General features: G+C 38.2%; 1 protein-coding gene across 1 annotated transcript in view; it reads right to left on the reverse strand.

Moving 5' to 3' along the window:
- The window catches only part of PTK6 (protein tyrosine kinase 6), a 179,928-nt gene that overhangs the window by 91,431 nt on the left and 74,086 nt on the right, over positions 1-14,411 (reverse strand). The gene's annotated exons all lie outside the window — the stretch shown is intronic.

Raw genomic sequence — 14,411 nt, forward strand, 5'->3', positions numbered from 1 at the left:
TTTTTTATTTTGTGTTAGTTAGTGGTTTTTTTGTAAATTAGTTAATTGTATTTAATTAATGTAATTTATTTAATTGTAGTGTAAGGTTAGGTGTTAGTGTAACTCAGGTTAGGTTTTATTTTACAGGTAAATTTGTAATTATTTTAGCTAGGTAGTTAGTAAATAGTTAATAACTATTTACTAACTAGTCTACCTAGTTAAAATAAATACAAACTTGCCTGTGAAATAAAAATAAAACCATACGCCTAGATTTAGAGTTCTGCGTTAGCCGTCAAAACCAGCGTTAGGGGGTCCTAACGCTGGTTTTGTCCTACTGCTGGTATTTAGAGTCTTGTAGGTAAGAGTCTAACGCTCACTTTCCAGCCGCGACTTTTCCATACCACAGATCCCCTTACGTCAATTGCGTATCCTATCTTTTCAATGGGATCTTTCTAACCCTGGTATTTAGAGTCTTGGCTGAAGTGAGTGTTAGAAATCTAACGACAAGACTCCAGCCGCAGAAAAAAGCCAGGAGTTAAGAGCTTTCTGGGCTAACGCCGGTTCATAAAGCTCTTAACTACTGTGCTCTAAAGTACACTAACACCCATAAACTACCTATGCACCCCTAAACCGAGGCCCCCCCACATCGCCGCCACTCTATTAATTTTTTTTAACTCCTAATCTGCCGACCGCACACCGCCGCAACCTACATTATCCCTATGTACCCCTAATCTGCTTCCCCTAACATCGCCGACCCCTACATAATATTTATTACCCCCTAATCTGCCCCCCCCCCCCAATGTCGCCGCTACCTACCTACAATTATTAACCCCTAATCTGCCGACCGGACCTCACCGCTACTATAATAAATGTATTAACCCCTAATCCGCCTCACTCCCGCCTCGCAAACCCTATAATAAATAGTATTAACCCCTAATCTGCCCTCCCTAACATCGCCGACACCTAACTTCAAGTATTAACCCCTAATCTGCCGACCGGACCTCGCCGCTACTCTAATAAATGTATTAACCCCTAAAGCTAAGTCTAACCCTAACCCTAACACCCCCCTAAATTAAATATAATTTTAATCTAACGAAATAAAATAAATCTTATTAAATAAATTATTCCTATTTAAAGCTAAATACTTACCTGTAAAATAAACCCTAATATAGCTACAATATAAATAATAATTATATTGTAGCTATTTTAGGATTAATATTTATTTTACAGGCAACTTTGTATTTATTTTAACCAGGTAAAATAGCTATTAAATAGTTAATAACTATTTAATAGTTACCTAGTTAAAATAATTACAATATTACCTGTAAAATAAATCCTAACCTAAGTTACAATTAAACCTAACACTACACTATCAATAAATTAATTAAATAAACTACCTACAATTATCTACAATTAAATCAACTAAACTAAATAAAAAATAAAAAACAAACACTAAATTACAAAAAAAACAAAACACTAAATTACAAAAAATAAAAAAAGATTACAAGAATTTTAAACTAATTACACCTACTCTAAGCCCCCTAAAAAAATAACAAAGCCCCCCAAAATAAAAAAATGCCCTACCCTATTCTAAAATAAAAAGTAAACAGCTCTTTTACCTTACCAGCCCTTAAAAGGGCCTTTTGCGGGGCATGCCCCAAAGAAAACAGCTCTTTTGCATTTAAATAAACATACAATACCCCCCAACATTACAACCCACCACCCACATACCCCTAATCTAACCCAAACCCCCTTTAAAAAACCTAACACTAAGCCCCTGAAAAAAAAAACTAACACTAAGCCCCCTTCCTACCTTGTCTTCACCACGCCGGGTATCACCGATCCGTCCAGAAGAGGGTCCGAAGTCTTCATCCTATCCGGCAAGAAGAGGAGATCCGGACCGGCAAACATCTTCATCCAAGCGGCATCTTCTATCTTCTTCCATCCGGCGCGGAGCGGGACCATCTTGAAGCAGCCGACGCGGATCCATCCTCTTCTAACGACGTCCTAAGTCCGAATGAAGGTTCCTTTAAATGACGTCATCCAAGATGGCGTTCCTTGAATTCCGATTGGCTGATAGGATTCTATCAGCCAATCGAAATTAAGGTAGGAAAAATCTGATTGGCTGATTGAATCAGCCAATCAGATTCAAGTTCAATCGGATTGGCTGATCCAATCAGCCAATCAGATTGAGCTCGCATTCTATTGGCTGTTCCGATCAGCCAATAGAATGCGAGATCAATCTGATTGGCTGATTGGATGACATCATCTTGGATGACGTCATTTAAAGGAGCCTTCATTCGGACTTAGGACGTCGTTAGAAGAGGATGGATCCGCGTCGGCTGCTTCAAGATGGTCCCGCTCCGCGCCGGATGGAAGAAGATAGAAGATGCCGCTTGGATGAAGATGTTTGCCGGTCCGGATCTCCTCTTCTTGCCGGATAGGATGAAGACTTTGGAGCCTCTTCTGGACCTCTTCTTGCCGGATAGGATGAAGACTTCGGACCCTCTTCTGGACGGATCGGTGATACCTGGCGTGGTGAAGACAAGGTAGGAAGATCTTCAGGGGCTTAGTGTTAGGTTTTTTAAGGTGGGTTTGGGTTAGATTAGGGGTATGTGGGTGGTGGGTTGTAATGTTGGGGGGGGTATTGTATGTTTATTTAAATGCAAAAGAGCTGTTTTCTTTGGGGCATGCCCCGCAAAAGGCCCTTTTAAGGGCTGGTAAGGTAAAAGAGCTGTTTACTTTTTATTTTAGAATAGGATAGGGCATTTTTTTATTTTGGGGGGCTTTGTTATTTTTTTAGGGGGCTTAGAGTAGTTGTAATTAGTTTAAAATTCTTGTAATCTTTTTTTATTTTTTGTAATTTAGTGTTTTTTTTGTAATTTAGTTTAGTTGATTTAATTGTAGATAATTGTAGGTAGTTTATTTAATTAATTTATTGATAGTGTAGTGTTAGGTTTAATTGTAACTTAGGTTAGGATTTATTTTACAGGTAATTTTGAAATTATTTTAACTAGGTAGCTATTAAATAGTTATTAACTATTTAATAGCTATTGTACCTAGTTAAAATAAATACAAAGTTGCCTGTAAAATAAATATTAATACTAGAATAGCTACAATATAATTATTATTTATATTGTAGCTATATTAGGGTTTATTTTACAGGTAAGTATTTAGTTTTAAATAGGATTAATTTATTTAATAAGAATTATTTTATTTCGTTAGAATAAAATTATATTTAACTTAGGGGGGTGTTAGGGTTAGACTTAGCTTTAGGGGTTAATAAATTTATTAGAGTAGCGGTGAGGTCCGGTCGGCAGATTAGGGGTTAATAATTGTAGGTAGGTGACGGCGAAGTTGGGGGTGGCAGATTAGGGGTTAATAAATATAATATAGGGGTCAGCGGTGTTAGGGGCAGCAGATTAGGGGTACATAGGGATAACGTAGGTTGCGGCGGTGTACGGAGCAGCAGATTAGGGGTTAAAAATAATATGCAGGGGTCAGCGATAGCGGGGGCGGCAGATTAGGGGTTAATAAGTGTAAGGCTAGGGGTGTTTAGACTCGGGTACATGTTAGGGTGTTAGGTACAGACTTAGGAAGTGTTTCCCCATAGGAAACAATGGGGCTGCGTTAGGAGCTGAACGCTGCTTTTTTGCAGGTGTTAGGTTTTTTTCAGCTCAAACTGCCCCATTGTTTCCTATGGGGGAATTGTGCACGAGCACGTTTTTGAAGCTGGCCGCGTCCGTAAGCAATGCTGGTATTGAGAGTTGCAGTGGCGGTAAATATGCCTGTACGCTCCCTTTTTGGAGCCTAACGCAGCCCTTCAGAGAACTCTAAATACCAGCGTTGTTTAAAAGGTGCGGGGAAAAAAAACACGCGTAGCTAACACACCCCTTTGGCCGCAAAACTCTAAATCTAGGCGTAAGATAGCTACAATGTAACTATTAGTTATATTGTAGCTAGCTTAGGGTTTATTTTATAGGTATTTAGTTTTAAATAGGAATGATTTAGTTATTAATAGTAGATTTTATATAGATTTATTTTTATTGCATTAAAGTTAGTGGGTGTTAGGGTTAGGGGTTAATAACTTTAGTATAGTGGAGGCGAAGTTGGGGGCGGAAGATTAGGAGTTAATAACTGTAGGTAGGTGGCGGCGATGTTAGGGGCGGCAAATTAGGGGTTAATAAGTGTAGGTGGGTGGTGGCGATGTTAGGGGCGGCAGATTAGGGGTTAATAAATATAGGTGGATGGCGGCGACATTGGGGGTGGCAGATTAGGGGTTAATAAGTGTAATGTAGGTGTCGGCGATGTCAGGGGAGGCAGATTAGGGGTTAATAATTGTAATGTAGGTGGCGGCGATGTCGGGGACGGCAGATTAGGGGTGTTTAGACTTGGGGTTTATGTTAGGGTGTTAGGTGAAAACATAAATTTAATTTCCCATAGGAAGCAATGGGGCTGCGTTACGGAGCTTTACGCTGCTTTATTGCAGGTGTTAGGCTTTTTTTCAGCCGGCTCTCCCCTTTGATGTCTATGCTGGAAATCGTGCACGAGCACATAAAACCAGCTCACTGCAGCGCTGGTATTGGAGTGCGGTATGGAGCTCAGTTTTGCTTTACGCTGCAAAATTGCCTGCTAACGCCGGATTTTTGTAAACCTGTAATACCATCGCTGTAGGGAGTTGAACGGTGACAATAACTTAACTTAAGTTAGTACCGAGCAGCTCTTACCGCAAAACTCGTAATCTCGCCGATAGTTATTTTTATTTTAAAATATATACATATATATCCATATAGATATATATATATTTAAATATTTAAAACTAAAATGTATTTCTAAATGAAGAACAAAGGAATTTAAAGTATTTCTTAACGCACCTTCGGTCCCATTGAGGCTTTCTGTTACACTATTTGACTTCCAGATGTTAGCTCGCCTGTGTCGCTCTCACACAAACTTTTTACTTTCAATTTGTAATACCAGAGCAAGGAACTTAATCATGAGGTTAATGGCCTAGAATTCACTTTCGTTCCCATTGAAGAAAGTATGGTATTTGTGGACACTGAGATACATAAGAAAGGGTCAGAAGTGAAAAAAAAAACCACTGTAAAGAAAAGTAACACCCTTCTTAGATATGACAGTTTCCATAACCAAAGATTAAAAGATTCCCTCCCGTGGAGTCAGTTATGAGAGTAAATAGAATAGTCAGTAAAGATGTCATGAAGGAAACAAGACTTTTCAAAATGGGGAAGAAGTTCCTAGAAAGAGGATACCCTAAGGAGTTAATCGTTCGGGAAACGTATAGAATATGCCCTGAAAGGGATGATAAGAATATAGCCAAACAGGTGAGCATGTATAGATTAAAGGGATAGTAAAGACCAAATTAAACTTTCATGATTCAGATAGGGCATACAATTTTAAACAACTTTCTAATTTACTTTTATCATCAAATTTGCTTTGTTTTCTTGTTATTCTTAGTTGAACCTTAATACTAGGTAGGCTCATATGCTAATTTCTAAGCCCTTGAAGGCCACCTCTAATTTGATTGCATTTGACAGTTCTTCACAGCTAGAGGGCATTAGTGAAATTATTTTATATATTATAACATTGTGCACATGCATGTGAAGTTATTTATGACTATTTGAGTCAGCACTAATTGCCTGAAATGCAAGTCTGTCAAAAGATCTGAGATAAGGAGGCAGTTAGCAGAGGCTTAGATACAAGGTAATTACAGAGGTAAAAAGTATATTTCTAGAACAGTGTTGGTTATGCAAAACTGGGTTATGATAAATAAAGGGATTATCTATTTTTTTAAACAATAGCATTTTGGTATTTACTATCCCTTTAATATTCGTATACCAGTTTAATAATAGTGAGAAAATGTCTTGCATTATTAGAAAGCATTGGCATATTATTCAGGAATGTAGGGTATTGAATTATTACAAAAAATTCTAATAATGGCAAATTTAAATGATATTTTAGTAAAGTCAGACTTGGGCCCTAAATGTAACAGGAAAGAAAGATACATCACTGAAAAAAATAAAGGATGTTACCCTTGCCTAGGCTGTAGCAATTGGAGAATTTGTCCACCCTATAAGTAGACATAAATCCAAATGAAACTCATATTATTCGTGTGAATCTACATTTGTCGTTTATATGATAAATTGCCCATGTTCAAAAATTTACATCAGGGAAATGACATGTAAGATGAGAGAAAGATTAGATCAACATAAATCTAATATTAGAAAGGGAGATGCTCAAGCCCCTGTAGATTGCCATTTTGTAGAATGTTGTCACCAAATAAACCAACTTAGATGGCAAATTATTGATCAGATAGCTATACCTAGGGGAGGGGGGAGTAGAGAGCACCTCCTAAAACAAAGAGAGGCGTTTTGGATCCATAAATTGGACACTATGCATCCTAAAGGTTTGAATAGAGTTAGACCTATCTGTCTTCCTCTAGGTATACAATCTCGCCATACCCATGTATAGTAAATAATATATCCTATTTACCTTGTTGGTTTCCTTATGCGAATAGACATATATTGATAAAGAATTATGCAAATTTAAACCTTATCTAATACCATACTGTGTACACAGATACCTAGCAATTTTCTGTGTTATTTTAAGTTTTATAAAATAGTATTTTATTGTGAACAGCAGATGGCAGTATCACCACTGTTAATGTTAATGATATGTGAAGGTGTTAATAATTCCAAGTCTGTGATTGATTGGTTATACTTTTAAATAAGACACAGGTGTATAGCTCAGTATGCATGATTAAGGGAGTGTGATTCCGAAACGTTGCATACCTGCCTGTTTGTATGCTTCAATAAAAGATATATATATATATATATATATATATATAAGGATTATATGGTGCTGTGGAGTATTCACTTTGCTGTACTTTGTCAGCTGGAGGTCGCCAGCTCGTCCAACGTGCACCATACCTATTGAGGTAATTGCCCTATTGCTGGTCTACCACTGGACTTTGTAGCACAAGAATTGGGGTTAATAAATATAGGTGGATGGCGGCGACATTGGGGGCGGCAGATTAGGGGTTAATAAGTGTAATGTAGGTGTCGGCGATGTCGGGGCGGCAGATTAGGGGTTAATAAGTGTAATCTAGGTGTCGGCGATGTCGGGGGCGTCAGATTAGGGGTTAATAAGTGTAATGTAGGTGTCGGCGATGTCGGGGGCGGCAGATTAGGGGTTAATAAGTGTAATGTAGGTGTCTGTGATGTCGGGAGCGGCAGATTAGGGATTAATAAGTGTAATGTAGGTGTCAGCGATGTTGGGGGCGGCAGATTAGGGGTTAATAAGTGTAATGTAGGTGTCGGCGATGTTGGGGGCGGCAGATAAGGGGTTAATAAGTGTAATGTAGGTGTCGGCGATGTCGGGGGCAGCAGATTAGGGGTTAATAAGTGTAATGTAGGTGGCGGCAATGTCGGGGCGGCAGATTAGGGTTAATAAGTGTAATATAGGTGGCGGTGATGTCGGGGTGGCAGATTAGGGGTGTTTAGACTTGGGGTTTATGTTAGGGTGTTAGGTGTAAACATAAATTTAGTTTCCCATAGGAATCAATGGGGCTGCGTTACAGAGCTTTACGCTGCTTTATTGCAGGTGTTAGGCTTTTTTTCAGCCGGCTCTCCCCATTGATGTCTATGAGGAAATCGTGCACAAGCACATAAAACCAGCTCACCGCAGCGCTGGTATTGGACACAGGTGTATAGTTCAGTATGCATGATTAAGGGAGTGTTGCATACCTGCCTGTTTGTATGCTTCAATAAAAGATATATATATATATATATATATATATATATATATATATATATATATATATATATATATATATATATATAAGGCTTATATGGTGCTGTGGAGTATTCACTTTGCTGTACTTTGTCAGCTGGAGGTTGCCAGCTCGTCCAACGTGCACCATACCTATTGAGGTAATTGCCCTATTGCTGGTCTACCACTGGACTTTGTAGCACAAGAATAGGAGCGCCATTTGTTTAACTTCTTCAGTGTTAGCACTCAACATAGCTAATATTTTTGCCCTCCTCTTGTAATCTATGTAAAATTGGGATATGGATGTGCAAGCATTTAGACTATAAATAGTTGCCACTGGGGGCGCTAGACCAATCAGACTTGTTTGCTTTGTGCTTTTTCCATTTTCATTTAAACATATTGTGCACTATTCTGTATACATCCGTTAACGAAACACTGATATTAGTTTTGTTTTCAATATCTGAACAAATGAAAAAATTGTCAGTATTCATTTTTTTCCTTTAAATTACCTTAGGGGTTAAAAATACTTACCTATAGCATGCTGGAGAGCCGCGCTAATCCTATCACCTCTTGACAGAGCAATGGGACGCACAAATAGGAGTTTAAGAGCATGCTAAGATCTCCAGTGTGCTATAGCATAGTTGCCAACATTTCAAAAAAAATTTCAGGGACACTTTGCAGCAGAGCAAGCAAGCGGGTTACTGGAGTATTGACGACCTACTGTTCAACTGCTCCGCCCACTCAGTTCTGCAATCAAAACACACCCATTTGAAAGTAATAGTATAATTTAGACTTATCCATAGTTTATTATACAGATTACAGCACCAAGCTCTTACACCTACCCAGTCTCTGGAACACATTCTGGGCATATGGTTATTTTTACAACACAGCATCAAAATTAGAAAGACCAATAATATGTGAACCCATTCAATAATAATAACAATATTCCATTAGGAATGAATTATATTTAAATAATACACTATATCTATTTATCATCTATCTATCTGTATATGTGTATGTGTGTGTGTATATATATGCAAACAACAAATGTTGTGCAAAGGAGATTTTCAGGGACATTTCCAGGGACAAAAAAACTCCAGGGACATACAACAAAATCCAGGGACTGTCCCTGGAAATTAGGGACTGTTGGCAACTATGCTATAGGTAAGTTTATAACTCTATAATTTTCAGTATTTGTTTAAAGAACAGTCTAGTCCAAAATAAACTTTCATGATTCAGATAGGGCATGTAATTTTACAATTTACTTTTATCACCAATTTTGCTTTGTTCTCTTGGTATTCTTAGTTGAAAGCTAAATTTAGGAGGTTCTTGTACTAATTTCTTAGAACCTGAAGGCCACCTATTTTCTTAAAACATTTTGACAGTTTTTCACCACTAGAGGGTGTTAGTTCATATGTGTCATATAGATAACATTGAGCTCACGCACGTGGAGTTACCTAGGAGTCAGCACTGATTGGCTAAAATGCAAGTCTGTCAAAAGAACTGAAATAAGGGGACAGTCTGCAGAGGCTTAGATACAAGGTAATCACAGAGGTAAAAAGCATATTAATATAAGTGTGTTGGTTATGCAGGAATTGGGTAATAAGGAATTATCTATTTTTTAAAACAATACAAATTCTGGTGTAGACTGTCTTTTTAATTTAAAATGAAACTAATGCCGAATAGCACGGCAGTCAAATATTCAGAAAACTAATATTTCTGAATGTTTGGACTGAAAGATTTGGCCAAACCAAATTTTTCTCCCATGCACGTGTCTATTATTCTGTTTAAGGAGGGTCAGCAATATGAGCTCCTGAAGACTCAGATTTTCTAGCTGTAATTTGTGATAAGTGGGGGTAAAAAGGTCATGAAGGTAATGATGTAAATGTAGATGCATTGTAATATATGTGCAAAATATATGGCAACATGTATGTGAAAACTGCAGAAAAAAGTTAGTAATTAATGGATAATAAATAAAAGAGAAAATAAACAGGTTTATGAGAATGGAGAAAGAAGAAGGTAAGTGAATCAACAGTAATATAAACAATAAGGCCCTCAATTATCAAGTTTGCCCAGCATTGTGTGCAGGCATCGGGCATCATAGCACAAGCAATTACTTATACAGCTACACCTCTTGCTTCTGCGCAACCAATTGCACGAGAGCAGGGCTTGTCAATCATCCTGGTCGATCGTTTATAGGATGATTTCATTCAGCAGCCCTTGTGATGGTAAAGAGCTAAGAAAGGTAAGTAGCTGCAGTCTTAGGACATTCAGGCCACAAAGCTGCATCCGCAGCTCCATAAATGTAGCCCTCATAAAGTTTTCGCTCAATCTGAATATGCCTGGCCCTACAGAGGTACATTCTTAGGTTGTTATTGCTTTTAAAATATTATTCATTTTGTAGCCACTCTTTAATTAAGCAGCGTGGTTCTAAATACTTGTTGCAGACCCCAGGAATGTGACGGCAGGCATGTTGTTTTATTGTCCTTTGTGCGGTTGTAATTTTGAGGTATATTATGGCTTTATGAAATAGACATTAAAGGGCCATTATAGTAAAAAAAAATCCACACTCTAATTTGTTAGAGGTATAGGGTCGCTAGTCATAAAATTACATGCTCTATGTGTTTAACCCCTACGAAAGGGTTAACACCTAGTAAAAATAGCTGCAGAGAACTGCAGGTCCCGAGTGGAAACTGACCCAGGTTGTATCATTTTAGCGTGCATAATTCAGAGTGGGCGCTGTACATTTTTGTAGTGACTGCATTGCTCTATATTATTTCTGAGGGTTGTTTTATGTTTGTTATGTAACTTTTAAACTGTGTAAACAAACCTCTAAAAATGTACTTCTGCTTTATATTGTGCGAGCTAACACAAAATAAAAGGGACAGCTGTCAAAATGCTGGTAATGTCACTGATCTGTAAAAGTGCTTCTGTCACAGGATGCAGCAATACGTGTGTACTAAGATGGGGGTACCCAGTAACAAGATGCAGAACTTTACCAACTGTCTTCTGTAATGGGTTAAATAAGAGAACAGCTGCAGGTATAGGAGGAAAAACAACAGCATGGTCAGTAGTAAACATGCTACTTTAGTTGTACCCAGCTGTTTCATGTCACGTTAGGTAACACCATTTTGGGCTACATTACAAGTGGCTCGCTATTGTTAGCGCGAGTTTCGTCAAGAAATTAGTTTATAAAACATGTTTTATTGAATCTAGACCATAGTGTCAAGAGATATACAGAACAGTGTGGGGTGCTGAGGGCGTAAGATAGACAAACAGAAGAAGAGGATAAAGTAGGTTAGAGATAAGGTACAATAGTAAAAAAGTGAATAAAAGGAGAAGAGTAAATAAATGAGAAATTAAGTATAAATGAGAGCATGAAAGGAGAGGGTTTAGTAAGTAAAAGAGAATAAACTATGGGAAGTTAAACAACTTTCATTTACTTTGATTATCAAATTTTCTTTGTTCTAGTGATTCTTTAGTTAAAATGCAGGGAAGTAACCTCAGGAGCGTGTAAAATATATAGCTAAAGCTGTGCTCTGAAACAGAGCTATAGGGTGAGATTCAAACCCGCGCCACCCGCAATTTCACTTCGCACATCGGGGGAATCACATAAACCCCGCCGGCAGTTCATAAAGTGCCGTAAGTCGGATAAACTAGCGATGTCCAGAAATGTGCGTAAACACAAATTTCTGGAGTCACCAGTAATTTACGGCACTTAAGAAACTGCCGGCGCCTACGAAAAAAAATAAAAAAAATTAAATCTCCCGTAAAAGTCTAACATGCCTCCCAAAAATAAACCCGACACGTAAAAACCCCTATATCCGCAATCCCCCCACATTGCAACTAATAATAAATGTATTAACCCCTAAACCGACAACCCCCCACAACGCAATATGCCTAATTAAACTATTAACCCCTAATCCGCCATACACCCACATTGCGATCTACCTAGTAAAAGTATTAACCCCTAAATCTGCCAACCCCAACATCGCAAACTACCTAATAAATGTATTAACCCCTAATCCGCCATTAACCCACATCGCAAAGTACCTATTAAAACTATTAACCCCTAAACCGCCATTAACCCACATCGCAACAAACCTTATAAATATATTAACTCCTAATCCGCCAAACCCCCACAACGCAATAATCCTAATAAAACTATTAACCCCTAATCTGCAAAACCCCCACAACGCAAATAACTAATTTAATTACTAAGCCCCCTAACCTAACACCCACCAAATTAACCCCAAATTAAATAAAATAATAAAATGCTAAATTACAATTAAAATAAAAAATCCTAACAGTACTAAGAAAAATAAACCTAAGATTAAATTAAATTAATCTAAAATTACCAAAAATAAAAAAGGCTAACATTACAGAAAATAATAAACAAAATTATCCAAAATAAAAAAATTAAACCTAATCCATATGAAAATAAAAAAGCCCCCCCAAAATAAAAAAACCCTAATCTAATGCTAAACTACCAATAGCCCTTAAAAGGGTCTTTTGTAGGGAATTGCCCTAAATTAAACAGCTCTTTTACCTTACAAATGTCCCCCTTCTAACAGTAAAACCCACCACCCAACAAAATCCCCAAAATAAAAAAACCTAACACTAAAAAATCCTAAACTACCCATTTTTATAGGCATTGCCCTTAAAAGGGCATTCATCTCTTTTACTGCCCTTAAAAGGGCATTCAGCTCTTTTTAAGAGTGCCAAATAAATCCCTAATCTAAAAAAAATAAAAATAAAATAAAAAAAATCTTAACTCTAACCCTTAACCCCTTAATGACCGCAGCACTTTTCCATTTTCTGTCCGTTTGGGACCAAGGCTATTTTTACATTTTTGTGGTGTTTGTGTTTAGCTGTAATTTTCCTCTTGCTCATTTATTGTACCCACACATATTATATACCGTTTTTCTCGCCATTAAATGGACTTTCCAAAGATACCATTATTTTCATCATATCTTATAATTTATTATAATTTTTTTTATAAAATATGAGAAAAAAATAGAAAAAAAACACTTTTTCTAACTTTGACCCCCAAAATCTGTTACACATCTACAACCACAAAAAAACACCCATGCTAAATATTTTCTAAATTTTGTCCTGAGTTTAGAAATACCCAATGTTTACATGTTCTTTGCTTTTTTTTGCAAGTTATAGGGCCATAAATACAAGTAGCACTTTGCTATTTCCAAACCATTTTATTCAAGACTAGCGCTAGTTACATTGGGACACTGATATCTTTCAGGAATCCCTGAATATCCCTTGACATGTATATATATTTTTTTAGAAGACATCCCAAAGTATTGATCTAGGCCAATTTTGGTATATTTCATGCCACCATTTCACCGCCAAATGCGATCAAATACAAAAAGTCGTTCACTTTTTCACAAACTTTCGGTTTCTCACTGAAATTATTTACAAACAGCTTGTGCAATTATGGCATAAATGGTTGTAAATTTTTCTCTGGGATCCCCTTTGTTCAGAAATAGCAGACATATATGGCTTTGGCATTGCTTTTTGGTAATTAGAAGGCCGCTAAATGCCGCTGCGCACCACACGTGTATTATGCCCAGTAGTGCAGGGGTTAATTAGGGAGCTTGTAGGGAGCTTATAGGGTTAATTTTAGCTTTAGTGTAGTGTAGCAGACAACCCAAAGTATTGATCAAGGCCCATTTTGGTATATTGCATGCCACCATTTTACCGCTAAATGCGATCAAATTAAAAAAAACGTTGAATTTTTCACAATTTTAGGTTTCTCACTGAAATTATTTACAAATAGCTTGTGCAATTATGGCACAAATGGTTGTAAATTCTTCTCTGGGATCCCCTTTGTTCAGAAATAGCAGACATATATGACTTTGGCGTTGCTTTCTGGTAATTAGAAGGCCGCTAAATGCTGCTGCGCATCACACGTGTATTATGGCTAGCAGTGAAGGGGTTAATTAGGTAGTTTGTAGGGAGCTTGCAGGGTTAATTTTAGCTTTAGTGTAGAGATCAGCCTCCCACCTGACACATCAGACCCCCTGATCCCTCCCAAACAGCTCCCTTCCCTCCCCCACCCCACAATTGTCTCCGCCATCTTAAGTACTGGCAGAAAGTCTGCCAGTACTAAAATAAAAGGTTTTTTTATTTTTATTTTTATTTTTTTAAAGCATATTTACATATGCTGGGGGTGTAGCATCCCCCCTTAGCCCCCAACCTCCCTGATCCCCCCAAACAGCTCTCTAATCCTCCCCATCTGCCTTATTGGGGGCCATCTTGGGTACTGGCAGCTGTCTGCCAGTACCCATTTTGCAAAATAAAACGTTTTTTTATTTTTTTTATTTTTAGTTTCTGTAGTGTAGCTTCCCCCCCCCCACAGACCAACCCCCACCACCTGCCTGATCTTTTTACTGCCAACTTTATTTCCCCTTTTTAGTAAATTTTAATGGTACTTTTTCTGTAGTGCAGCGGTTCCCACCCGCTCCCTCCCGTGCACGCGCCCGCCCCCACCCCCCGTGCACGCGCGCGCGCCCGTGCGCGCCCCCCGGGCATTCCCGCCCCCGATCCCGCCCCCCTCAGCATCATCCGGGGCCATCGATGGCCGCCACCCGCCTCCCACACCGGCTCCTATCCACCCTCAAACGTAGCCG

Source organism: Bombina bombina, chromosome 1 (assembly GCF_027579735.1).
Source record: "Bombina bombina isolate aBomBom1 chromosome 1, aBomBom1.pri, whole genome shotgun sequence".
NCBI classification, from domain to species: Eukaryota; Metazoa; Chordata; class Amphibia; order Anura; family Bombinatoridae; genus Bombina; species Bombina bombina.